This window comes from Bombina bombina, chromosome 1, assembly GCF_027579735.1.
Source record: "Bombina bombina isolate aBomBom1 chromosome 1, aBomBom1.pri, whole genome shotgun sequence".
Classification (NCBI taxonomy): Eukaryota; Metazoa; Chordata; class Amphibia; order Anura; family Bombinatoridae; genus Bombina; species Bombina bombina.
In genome coordinates, this window is record NC_069499.1 from 830,188,061 (window position 1) to 830,200,547 (window position 12,487).

Genomic DNA, 12,487 nt, shown 5'->3' on the forward strand with positions numbered 1-12,487 from the left:
ATACCTAGCTAGACTCATGAGCAGCAATGCACTACTCATAGATAACTGCTGATTTGTGGCTACACATATATGCCTCTTGTCATTGGTTCACCAAATATGTTCAGCTAAATCCAAGCTGTGCATTACTGCCCCTTCAATAAAGGATACCAATACAATTAAGCAAATTTGCTAATAGAAGTAAATTGGAAAGCTGTTTAAAATGTTACGCTCTATGAACTGTTAAAACTAAAATAATACAATATTGAATAGACAAACATCTAATACTGATAGTGTGTTTTGTCATCTCTTACCTAAACTTCTATACATGAATAAATAAAAAAAACTAAACAAACATAGATACACACAGGTGCATAAAATTCAGTACATAGCCATGAAATCTCCATACGTAAACATTGGCAGTACAATGGGTCATACTGAAGAGCTCAGTGACCTTAAACATGGAACTTTCATAGTATGACATCTTTGCCACAAGCAAGTTCTTGACATTTCTTTACCGGTCAACTGTAAGTGGAAGCCCCTATAATCTGTTGCATCACTCACTACAGAGTTCCACACTACCTCTGAAAGCAACATCAGCACAGAAACTTTGCTTTGGGAGCTTCATGAAATGATTTTCCATGGCCAAGCAGCTACACACAAGCCTCACAATAGCATGCCCAATGCAAAGCATTGGCTGGAGTAGTGTAAATAATGTTACCACTGGACTCTGGAGCAGTGGAAATGTGTTCCCTGGAGTGATGAATCACACTTCACTATCTGGCAGTCTGCTGGAAGAATATTGGTGTGGTGGATGCCAGGAGAGTTCTACCTACTGGAATGCATAGTGCCTACTGTAAAGTTTGGTGGAGGAGGGATAATGGTCTGGATTTGGCCAGAATTTGGACTAATGAAAACAAAGACACCTTCTTACAACTTCTTGGCAACAGTTTGGGGAAGGTCCTTTCCTGTTCCAGCATGACTGTGCCCCTGTTTACAAAGCCAGGTCCATGAAGAAATTGTTTGAGTTTGGTGTGGTGTGGAGGAAGTTATGTCAACATATATACAGTAGTCCTGTAACATGTACAATAGAAGTTAAATGATCTGAACCTTAATTGCAGACTAGTCTAGGTTAGATGTAACCTGTGGCTTTAAATGTATTCAGGTGAAAATGTTATAATTTTTTTTATGTATAATTTACTGGCAAACTATATATTTTATGCTCTGGATTCCAGATCAGAAGATACAATGTTGCAGATTGATTTTGTTATGGTCCCAATTACAACTGAGTAGGAAATTTGTTTGTAACTACTTTGTAGCAAGTAGGAATCAAATGTTCTGGCCTGTGTAGTTTTTAGTAGCTACCATGTACCTAGCTGAGACAAATGTTACCACCCTATTGGTAATTCCTAGAAACCTTAAGATGTCTTTGACAAACACTGTATTTCCAGCTGACTGGGTAATCTCTAGAAGGAGGCAGTATAGAGTTAGAGGTAATGCTGAGACATGGTTTCCGGAGGAGTGTTTCACCCCTAGCCTCCCCCTGCTGCTTAACCAGACCAGACCCCTTCTCTGAGCTGCAGCCAGTAGTGGATTGTGGTGGAAGAAGGAACCGGATTCTGTGAAAACGTACTTTGAACCCTCTGATATTGTGTACAAGGGTGAGAGCTAGCTGCTTGCAGGTGGAAAGGTGTAGTCCAGAACTGTACCGCTCACTTGTTTGGAACTGGAGAATGCTCCTCTGGGTGTTAAGAAAGGTGAGAGCCTGATCACTTCCATGGGGGTATCACTCCTAGCTAATGATAGTTTGGTTCCGGTTGAAGAGGTAGAACCATTATTTCGCTTGCTCTGATTAGAGTTCAGGAAAAGATTTTAGCTGCTTGAAGGGAGATCTGATAATCTCCACGTGTAGCCTATGTATTGGAAAGCATTATAGAGGCAGAGTTCAACAAAACTAACATGCTTGAGAATAACCATGCAAGGAAGGAAGGAAGGAATTAGGGTGTTTAAGTAAGAGTATGACATCACAAATAACTCCCATCAGCATGTGGTAGCTCTTTACCTTAAAGAGTCATATTGGGCCTTTCAAAGTTTGGTAGAGGAGGGATAATGGTCTGGATATGACCAGAATTTGGACTAAAGAAAACAAAGACACTTTCTTACAACTTTTTGGCAACAGTTTGGGGAAGGTCCTTTACAGTTCCAGCATGACTGTGCCCCTGTTTACAAAGCCAGGTCCATGAAGAAATTATTTGAGTTTGGTGTGGAGGAAGTTGTGTCCACATATATACAGTAGTCCTGTAACATGTACAATGGAAATTGAATGATCTGAACCTTAATTGCAGACTAGTCTTAATTGCAGACTAACAGGTCATAACAGCAAAATGATCCCAAGCATAACTCAAATTCCACCAATGCTTGGTTGCAGAAGAAGTCCTGGAAGATTCTACAGTGGCCATTACAGTCACCTGACTTGAACCCCATAGAAAATCTCTGGTGGGATTTAAAGAACTAAAAACAAAGAAAGTAGAAGATTGCAACAACACACATCTACAGTGGATATAAAAAGTCTACACACCCCTGTTAAAATGTCAGGTTTCTGCGATGTAAAAAAATGAGACAAAGATAAATCATTTCAGAACTTTTTCCACCTTTAATGTGACCTATAAACTGTACAACTCAATTGAAAAACAAACTGAAATCTTTTAGGTAAAGGGAAATAAAAATAAAAAACTAAAATAATATGGTTGCATAAGTGTGAACACCCTTAAACTAATACTTTATTGAAGCACCTTTTGATTTTATTACAGCACTCTGTCTTTTTGGGTATGAGTTTTTCAGCATGGCACATCTTGACTTGGCAAGATTTGCCCACTCTTCTTTGCAAAAACTCTCTAAATCTGTCAGAATGCGAGGGCATCTCCTGTGCACAGCCCTCTTCAGATCACCCCACAGATTTTGAATTGGATTCAGGTCTAGACTCTGGCTGGGCTATCCCAAAACCTTAATCTTCTTCTGGTAAAGCCATTTCTTTGTTGATTTGGATGTATGCTTTGGGTCGTTGTCATGCTGAAAGATGAAGTTCCTCTTCATGTTCAGCTTTCTAGCAGAAGCTTGAATGTTTTGTGCCAATATTGCTGGTATTTGGAACTGTTCATTATTCCCTCTACCTTGACTAAGGCCCCAGTTCCAGCTGAAGACAAACAGCCCCAAAGCATGATGCTGACACCACCGTGGTTCACTGTGGGTATGGTGTTCTTTTGGTGATATGCAGTGTTGTTTTTGCGCCAAACATATCTTTTGGAATTATGGCCAAAAAGTTCAACTTTGGTTTCAGCAGACCAGAACACCTTTTGCAACATGCTTTTGGGAAACTTCAGATGTGTTTTTGCAAAATTTAACCGGGCTTGGATGTTTTTTTTGTAAGAAAAGGCTTCCGTCTTGCAACTCTACTCCATAGCCCAGACAAATGAAGAATACGGGCGATTGTTGTCACATGTACCACACAGCCAGTACTTGCCAGATATTCCTGCAGTTCCTTTAATGTTGCTGTAGGCCTCTTGGCAGCCTCCCAGACCAGTTTTCTTCTCGTCTTTTCATCAATTTTGGAGGGACATCCAGTTCTTGGTAATATCACTGTTGCACCATATTTTCATCACTTGATGATGACTGTCTTCATTGTGTTCCATGGTATATCTAATGCCTTGGAAATTATTTTGTACCCTTCTCCTGACTGATACCTTTTAACAATGAGATCCCTCTGATGCTTTAGAAGCTCTCTGCGGACCATGGCTTTTATTGTAGGATGCGACTAACAAAATGTCAGGAAAGACCTACTAGAACAGCTGAACTTTATTTGGGGTTAATCAGAGGCACTTTAAATGATGACAGGTGTGTACTGACTCCTATTTAACATGATTTTGAATGTGATTGATTAATTCTGAACACAGCTACATCCCCAGTTATAAACCATATTATTTTAGTTTTTTATTTTTATTTCCCTTTACCTAAAAGATTTCAGTTTGTTTTTCAATTCAGTTGTACAGTTTATAGGTCACATGAAAGGTGGAAAAAGTTCTGAAATGATTTATCTTTGTCTCATTTTTTTACATCACAGAAACCTGACATTTTAACAGGGGGGTGTAGACTTTTTATATCCACTGTAAGTGTAGATTAAACAAAAGTTACAACTATTCAAATAGCCCCTTTCCCAGAGTGCTACTCACAGGATAAACAATATAATTGTGCATACAATGTGTACTGTTGTTAATTGTAAGATTTGAAGAAGGTGGTTGCAGCACCCAAACCCAAAAATATTACTGAACTGGAGGCCATTGCTCATGAGGAATGGGCTAAGAATCCTCAGGAACGCTGCCAGAAGCAGGTATCTGTCTATGCATCTCATTTACAGCAGGTCATAACAGCAAAAGGTGCTCTCATAAAAAATAAAGATGCTTGCCATGAAAGGGGTTGAATCATTTTGAGACTGCAGAATTCATTAAAAGTTGCATTTTCAGTTGAATTTAGGGAAACCACTTGAAGCATTCGTTGTGTTAAGCTATTTTAATTGCTTTTGTTTGATTTGTTCATTTCTTTTAAGGGGGAGTGGAAAAAGCGCTGGAGAATATTCAACACTATGTAAACAAAAAGTGAAATAAAATCACTAAACAATTTTATCTGAAATGGCAGTAAATAGATAGAAAACTTTTGTGCTTAATAAATCAAATAAAAGCTAAGAATTTTTTATTTGATTTATTAAGCGCAAAAGTTTTCTATCTATTGATTTGTTCATTGCAAACAGCTGAAAGTCTGTAAATTTTTATAATAAACCGAATTTGCAATAGAGGTCGAATCATTTTGATTACAACTTTATATATACAGGGAGTGCAGAATTATTAGGCAAATTAGTATTTTGACCACATCCCCCTCTTTATGCATGTTGTCTTACTCCAAGCTGTATAGGCTCGAAAGCCTACTACCAATTAAGCATATTAGGTGATGTGCATCTCTGTAATGAGAAGGGGTGTGGTCTAATGACATCAACACCCTATATCAGGTGTGCATAATTATTAGGCAACTTCCTTTCCTTTGGCAAAATGGGTCAAAAGAAGGACTTGACAGGCTCAGAAAAGTCAAAAACAGTGAGATATCTTGCAGAGGGATGCAGCACTCTTAAAATTGCAAAGCTTCTGAAGCGTGATCATCGAACAATCAAGCGTTTCATTCAAAATAGTCAACAGGGTCGCAAGAAGTGTGTGGAAAAACCAAGGCGCAAAATAACTGCCCATGAACTGAGAAAAGTCAAGCGTGCAGCTGCCAAGATGCCACTTGCCACCAGTTTGGCCATATTTCAGAGCTGCAACATCACTGGAGTGCCCAAAAGCACAAGGTGTGCAATACTCAGAGACATGGCCAAGGTAAGAAAGGCTGAAAGACGACCACCACTGAACAAGACACACAAGCTGAAACGTCAAGACTGGGCCAAGAAATATCTCAAGACTGATTTTTCTAAGGTTTTATGGACTGATGAAATGAGAGTGAGTCTTGATGGGCCAGATGGATGTGCCCGTGGCTGGATTGGTAAAGGGCAGAGAGCTCCAGTCCGACTCAGACGCCAGCAAGGTGGAGGTGGAGTACTGGTTTGGGCTGGTATCATCAAAGATGAGCTTGTGGGGCCTTTTCGGGTTGAGGATGGAGTCAAGCTCAACTCCCAGTCCTACTGCCAGTTTCTGGAAGACACCTTCTTCAAGCAGTGGTACAGGAAGAAGTCTGCATCCTTCAAGAAAAACATGATTTTCATGCAGGACAATGCTCCATCACAGGCGTCCAAGTACTCCACAGCGTGGCTGGCAAGAAAGGGTATAAAAGAAGAAAATCTAATGACATGGCCTCCTTGTTCACCTGATCTGAACCCCATTGAGAACCTGTGGTCCATCATCAAATGTGAGATTTACAAGGAGGGAAAACAGTACACCTCTCTGACCAGTGTCTGGGAGGCTGTGGTTGCTGCTGCATGCAATGTTGATGGTGAACAGATCAAAACACTGACAGAATCCATGGATGGCAGGCTTTTGAGTGTCCTTGCAAAGAAAGGTGGCTATATTGGTCACTGATTTGTTTTTGTTTTGTTTTTGAATGTCAGAAATGTATATTTGTGAATGTTGAGATGTTATATTGGTTTCACTGGTAAAAATAAATAATTGAAATGGGTATATATTTGTTTTTTGTTAAGTTGCCTAATAATTATGCACAGTAATAGTCACCTGCACACACAGATATCCCCCTAAAATAGCTATAAATAAAAACAAACTAAAAACTACTTCCAAAACTATTCAGCTTTGATATTAATGAGTTTTTTGGGTTCATTGAGAACATGGTTGTTGTTCAATAATAAAATTAATCCTCAAAAATACAACTTGCCTAATAATTCTGCACTCCCTGTACAGTTCTTGTTTTCTCGTGTTTTCCGATCGTGTTTTCTCGTGTGCTAACCCAACATCAAATACTAATATTTCACATTCCATGTCACAAAAATATATCAATGCTATGTAATAGAAACTGGTCTGATGCTCAAATAAAAACAAAACATGAATTATAAAAAAAAATAATGTTTATTCAATTGCAGAAATAAGGGAAATTCCTGGTTTCAACGCTCTCTTAATGCAAATGTGAAAATTAAAGGGTCATAATATATGCATCATGAATTAATCATTGTATTTGAAAACATCTGCATACAAGATAAATTATTTGAAAGCAATTAAAATGGCCAGTTTGTTAACAAAATGTGCATATGTTTGCAGTCCAGGGACACACCCTTTGAGTGCTGTATACTCATACAGGCTTGCATAAGTCCGTCCACTCTGCAAGGTCTCCAAATTGAGAATTCTCTGCTTAATAAATGTAGCCCTATATTTCTAGAGGTATCTGGATGCTTGATTAGTCGTTTATTTTTTTAATATGGTATGCTATATGCTTTTAGTCCATCATAAACACAAGTTTCATTTTTATTATTATTGTTTTTTTGTGAAGCACTTAAATATTCTACAGCGGTTACAAAAACAAATTCACTGTGTAATTGATTTCCACTGCATGTTTGTCATTAAAACCATGAAGAAAAATAGCTGAGTTTAGAAGACATGACGTACCCTGGATGTTGCAAGTCTTTAAAGGGACACTGAACCCAATTTTTTTCTTTTGTGATTCAGATAGAGCATGACATTTTAAGCAACTTTCTAATTTACTCCTATTTTCAAATTTTCTTCGTTCTCTTGGTATCTTTATTTGAAATGCAAGAATGTAAGTTTAGATGCCGGCCCATTTTTGGTGAACAACCTGGGTTGTTCTTGCTGATTGGTGGATAAATTCATCCACCAATAAAAAAAAGTGCTGTCCAGAGTACTGAAACAAAAAATAAAGCTTAGATGCCTTCTGTTTCAAATAAAGATAGAAAGACAACGAAGAAAAATTGATAATAGGAGTAAATGTGAAAGTTGCTTAAAATTGCATGCTCTATCTGAATCACGAAAGAAAAAAATTGGGGTTCAGTGTTCCTTTAAGGGTGTTTTCATGCCAGTAATAGCGCAGGTTTCACCACCGTTAGCGAGACATGCCATTACTACGTGGCTCACTGCAGGAGGCATTTGTCTATAGCGCTGTCTCTCTGCTGGTGGCGAGACCCAAGCTAATTAACCCCTTACAGGGATATAAAACTCCCCCGAAAAAATGTTTGTGATTCAGACAGAGCATACAATTTTAAAAATGTTTCCAATTTTACTTCTATTATCAATATTTGCTTCATTTCCATTGTATTCTTTGCTAAAGAGATATCTAGTAAAACTGCTGCCATATAGTGCCCCAGACACATACACGCTCCTGAGCTTACATCCCTTCTTTTCAACAAAAGATACCAAAAGAAACAAAGAAACTTTGATAATAGAAGTAAATTAGAAAGTTTAAAATTGCATGTTCTACCTGAAGCATGAAAGAAAAATTATGTGTTTCACACCCATGTTCTTAAAGGAACACTGAACCCAAATGTTTTCTTCTGTGATTCAGATAGAGCATGCAATTTTAAGCAACTTTCTAATTTACTCCTATTATCATTTTTTCTTTGTTCTCTTGCTATCTTTATTTAAAAAAGAAGGCATCTAAGCTTTTTTCTTGGTTTAGGACTCTCGACAGCACTTTTTTTTTATTGGTGGATGAATTTATCCACCAATCAGCAAGGACAACCCAGGTTGTTCACCAAAAATGGGCCGGCATCTAAACTTACATTCTTGCATTTCAAATAAAGATACCAAAAGAATAAAGAAAATTTGATAATAGGAGTAAATTAGAAAGAAAAAAATGGGTTCAGTGTCCCTTTAATGCTGGAAAAAAGTATCTAATTTTACAGTTTACACTACATTGAAAATAATTAAACTCTATTAACCATTTCCCTGCACATGACGATATGTGGTCATTACCTGCACAGTGCTTTTAGTGCATATGAATACCAGAAGTCGTTATCCCTGGGTGGGGGTGGTGCACTTTCAGAGCTCATTTCATCCCCCCCTGCATTTAATGCCTGCATCCCTGGTGATCCAGTCACTTAGCATCACCCAAGGAATCTGCGTTGTGACATCACCATGCCGCAGAAACGCTGAAGTATCAGGTTGCTGTAGAGGGCTTAAGGTAACTTGATGGAGTGGGTAAGCATTCAAACCCCTCAATCTCAGCTCCATTAAGTCCTAGATACCCCCAAGAGCCATAGTTTGAAAGGCAATCAGGGTATAAAGTAAATCCCTGGTGATCCAGTCACTTAGCATCCCTGGTGATCCAGTCACTTAGCATCACCCAAGGAATCTGCGTTGTGACATCACCATGCCGCAGAAACGCTGAAGTATCAGGTTGCTGTAGAGGGCTTAAGGTAACTTGATGGAGTGGGTAAGCATTCAAACCCCTCGATCTCAGCTCCATTAAGTCCTAGATACCCCCAAGAGCCATAGTTTGAAAGGCAATCAGGGTATAAAGTAAATCCACATTAGAAAAAAATAAATAAAAAATACACATTTTGTAGGAAGGGGGTTTCAATGGGCCTGTAGCAGCTCATCAAAAAGGCCTAGAGACCACTAAGGCCCCTAGATTTAAAGTCTTCCTTCAAACAGCACCAACACTCTCTTATCGTAAATCCACAACAAAGGAGGTTGCTTCGCAGCACAATAAGAGTTTTGTTTATGTGGTGCATGAAGAAATAAGCCATTTATAAAGACAATATAGGGCACAAGTGGAGCACTATTTTATCACGTGCCCGCAAACATGCAAATTGGCCCATTAACGGGTGTGTGATAAATAACCAACCATTAAGAGTGGCTGGTTATTGCTACCGTGAGCTTGTGGTAGCAATTAGCACTCCGAAAACTAACCAAAGATCAGATCTCTGGTTCATTTTCCGAAAGTGTCCCAAATGCCCTCAAAATAAAGTATATTGTACTTTTTTTATGTAGCATTTAGGGGTTAAAGCTGGCGGGTGTCTATGGAGAACTGTGTGTACCTTGTAAATATATATGTACACTCACCGGCCACTATATTAGGTACACCTGTTCAATTGCACGGTAACACAAATTGCTAAGCAGCCAATCACATGGCAGAAATGTAATGCATTTAGGCATCTAGATGTGGTGAAGACAACTTGTTGAAATTCAAACTGAGCATCAGAATGGGGAAGGGGATTTAAGTGACTTTGAACGTGGCATGGTTATTGGTGCCAGACGGGCTTGTCTGAGTAGTTTGAAAACTGCTGATTTACTGGGATTTTCACTCACAACCATCTCTAGGGTTTACAGAGAATGGTCTGAAAAAGAGAAAATATCCAGTGAGCGGCAGTTGTGTGGACAAAAATGCATTGTTGATGTCAGAGTAGAATGGGCAGACTGGTTTGAGATGATAGAAAGGCAACAGTAACTCAAATAACCACTCGTTACAACCAAGGTATGCAGAATACCATCTCTAAATGCACAACCTTAAAGCAGATGGGCTACAGCAGCAGAAGACCACACTGGGTGCCACTCCTGTTAGCTAAGAACAGGAAACTAAGGCTACAATTCTCACAGGCTCACCAAAATTGGACAATAGAAGATTGGTAAAATGTTGCCTGGTCTGATGAGTCTCGATTTCAGCTGCAACATTCAGATGGTAGGGTCAGAATTTGGCGTAAACAACATCAGGGTTGGCTCCAGAACAAATGAAATGGTGGGCATTTTTTTTTCATGGGGGGGCATGCATTTATAAAGCATGTATGAGAGTCAAAATAAGAGCAGACCTATATATTCGGAAGGAAAGTGTAGCCATCTTGATATTTAATTTATAGCCAATGCCAGTATTAAAGGAATGTATTGTAAAGGAGATGGGAATAATTGAGTCTGGACAATTTTTCTCTTTTGGCACACAAAGTCGTGTGTCGTTTAATTCCGAACTCAGGTACAACTACAACAAACGGTCTGTCACCGTTGCTCAAAACCAAATACACAAAATGAAAATATATACAGGTAACCACATGAGCAACAACAAAGAAAGGTTTCCTGAAAACATGTTTCCTACAGCTCAGCACACCGCTGTATCGTATTACAACAAATATTTTTTCAGTGCAACATTTTCCTGACCTTTACGCCTAGAAATTAACAGTTATAGTGCCTTTAAGTTATATAATAGGTCTGACACTTACAATTACAACAAGGCACCAAGGCTGGCGTTTACATTCAAACATGGCATCAATGCAAAATCAAACAAAACTCGACTCACCATTAGTATAGTGGAAGGCAACAAGTGTCCGAATGGAACCTCTTCAAAATAATGTCTTTCCACTCATTTGTGCACTTGCGAGTGAGATCCCTTTCAAATGACAGTGGTACCAACTGGGCTTTGCGTACATGAAGCATAGCACATCTATGATCTGTGAAAACAGGCCTAAGATCACAGTACACTTTTGAGGTGTCGATAGAAGCCGGTAGCCATTTATAGCCTTATATTTATATGATACAATCATATTCTTATCATGGTCTATTATTTAAGAAAATGAGTAACTCACGATAGGTAAAATTAATAGGGTTAAAGTCCAAAAAGTCTCTAAATTCCAATTCCAAATAAGAGGTTAAGACACGGAGCTCCTTGCAGATGCGACCTCACAGTCCAGAAGCTAACTCTGCCCCCAACATGCAGCATTACATAACAATTCATTATTTTATTAATTATTTTTAAAGCATATGATCATATCAATATTTTTTGAGGGTGCACAGCATTCCATTTAGGCGGGTATTGACCGTCAATGCCCCCCTTGGAGCCGACCCTGAACAACATGAAAGCATGGATCCATCCTGTCTTGTTCAGGCTGCTGGTAGTGGTGTAATGGTGTGGGGGATATTTTCTTGGCACACTTTTGGCCCCCTAGTACCAATTGAGCATTATTTAAAAGGACACTGAACCCAAATTTTTTCTTCCGTGATTCAGATAGAGCATGCAATTTTAAGCAACTTTCTCATTTACTCCTATTATCAAATTTTCTTTATTCTCTTGGTATCTTTATTTGAAATGCAAGAATGTAAGTTTAGATGCCGGCCCATTTTTGGTGATCAACCTGGATTGTCCTTGCTGATTGGTGGATAAATTCATCCACCAATAAAAAAGAGCTGTCCAGAGTTCTAAACCAAGAAAAAGGCTTAGATGCCTTCTTTTTTAAATAAATATAGCAAGAGAACAAAAGAAAGAAAGAAAAAATGTGGGTTCAGTGTCCCTTTAAATGCCATGGCCTTCCTCTGTTGCTGACCATGTCCATCCCTTTATGACCACAGTGTACCTATCTTCTGATGGCTACTTCTAGCAGGATAAGTGCACCATGTCACAAAGCTCAAATCATCTCAAACTGGTTTATTGAACATGACAATGAGTTCACTGTACTCGAATGGTCTCCACAGTCACCAGATCTCAATCCAATAGAGCACCTTTGTGATGTGGTTGAACAGGAGATTCGCAGCAACTGCATGATGCTATCATGTCAACATGGACCAAAATATCTGTAATATTTCCAACACCTTGTTGAATCTATGCCACAAAGAATTAAAGGGACACTGAACCCCAAAAATGTATTTCGTGATTCAGATAGAGCATGCAATTTTAAGCAACTTTCTAATTTACTCCTATTATCAATGTTTCTTCGTTCTCTTGCTATCTTTATATAAAAAAGAAGGCATCTAAGCTTTTTTCTTGGTTCAGGACTCTGGACAGCAGTTTTTGATTGGTGGATGATTGGTGGATGAATGTATCCACCAGTCAGCAAGGACAACCTAGGTTGTTCACCAAAAATGGGCCAGCATCTTAACTTACATTCTTACATTTCAAATAAAGATTCAAAGAGAATGAAGAAAATTAGATAATAGGAGTAAATTAGAAAGTTGTTTAAAATGTCATGCTCTAGATGAATCACAAAAGAAAAAATTTGGGTTCAGTGTCCCTTTAAGGCAATCAAGGTGTACCTAAT